Source organism: Erythranthe guttata, chromosome 12 (genome assembly GCF_056151865.1).
Source record: "Erythranthe guttata isolate IM_541 chromosome 12, IM_541, whole genome shotgun sequence".
In the NCBI taxonomy this organism is placed as follows: Eukaryota; Viridiplantae; Streptophyta; class Magnoliopsida; order Lamiales; family Phrymaceae; genus Erythranthe; species Erythranthe guttata.
This window is the reverse complement of record NC_142544.1, coordinates 4,098,533-4,099,596: the sequence shown is the minus strand read 5'-3', so window position 1 is coordinate 4,099,596 and position 1,064 is coordinate 4,098,533. Positions and strand designations below refer to the sequence as shown.

The following is a 1,064-nucleotide window of genomic DNA, read 5'->3' as shown; positions in this document are numbered from 1 at the left end:
GCATAGCATTAGCTTCAATTTCACAAGCTCAACCTTGTTCAAGAAGGGTGGTGAAGAACCGTTGAACGCTTCAACTCGGCCAATGAAGAAGGCGAAGGCTGGGCGAGAGACTAGGCCAACTTACTGCTTACTGCCATGCCATGGTTGAAGCTTTAGGCTCCATAGACGGAATTATGTATTTAGGTATTAGGGAGGAGAGGACACCACTCAGCACCTAAGGTGGGGTTCAATGCCTAACAAAAACAAACGGCCAAAATCAAAATCAAGAGATAAAAAGAGATGTATGGCTGAGGGGAGAAGAGAAAGAACGCATGCATGGAGATTCTGTCTGTCGGAGATTCGAGATGAAAGGACATCGTTGGCTAAGGAAGAATTCAAGGAAGTCCATTACTTAGATAAATGGTGATCTCGTCTTGCTTGCTGGGAGAGAGGAACTTCCGGACCACCTTTTCCAGCCAGATAGCGAGCGATCACTCAGCAATGAACACTAACTGAAAGCGGCCGGGAATGAGTACCTATCCCTTACGGGAATCGAACCCGTGTCTTCGACATGAAAAGACGATGTCCTAACCACTGGACGAAAGGGACCAAAAAGCCATTCTTCATATACCTCAGCTCCGAGAATAGAAGTGGTTCGTTTTGTTTCTATACGCAATTCAAGATTTCGTTTGTGTTCATGTTGGCGATTTATGATGTGAATTCGGCGGGTCGTCCACCCTTCCTACGGGTTCCCTCACCGACCCAGTGACACACCAACCATGCCCCTTCTCTTTCTCCGATCATAAAGCCCCCTGATCCCTTTATTTTTATTTCATCCCCCCTGAATAAGTAAGACCCCGCTCTTTCGAATAAAAAAAAAAAGAGGGGCGAAGCGCCCATTTGAAGTGGCGAAGGCCTATGCTACAGTAAGAAAAATAAGTAGGTTGAGGTTACGAAGTAAGGTCAGCTGGTTAAGGAAAGCTCAGCTTATGAAATCGCTTAGCCGTTAAGTTCATTAATGTTGGAGTAGTGAGGCGTCGGTACGGAGTTGCGTCAGCTGTGGATATAGACTAGGCTAAGTGACG

The 1,064-nt window shown here is 46.3% G+C and overlaps 1 non-coding gene across 1 annotated transcript; it reads right to left on the bottom strand.

Annotated features, from left to right (window-relative positions):
* Positions 1 to 516: 516 nt before the first annotated feature.
* TRNAE-UUC (transfer RNA glutamic acid (anticodon UUC)) lies at positions 517 to 588 on the bottom strand. Its single transcript has one exon. It is a non-coding gene; the product is annotated as a tRNA-Glu (tRNA).
* Between the last annotated feature and the right edge of the window lie 476 nt (positions 589 to 1,064).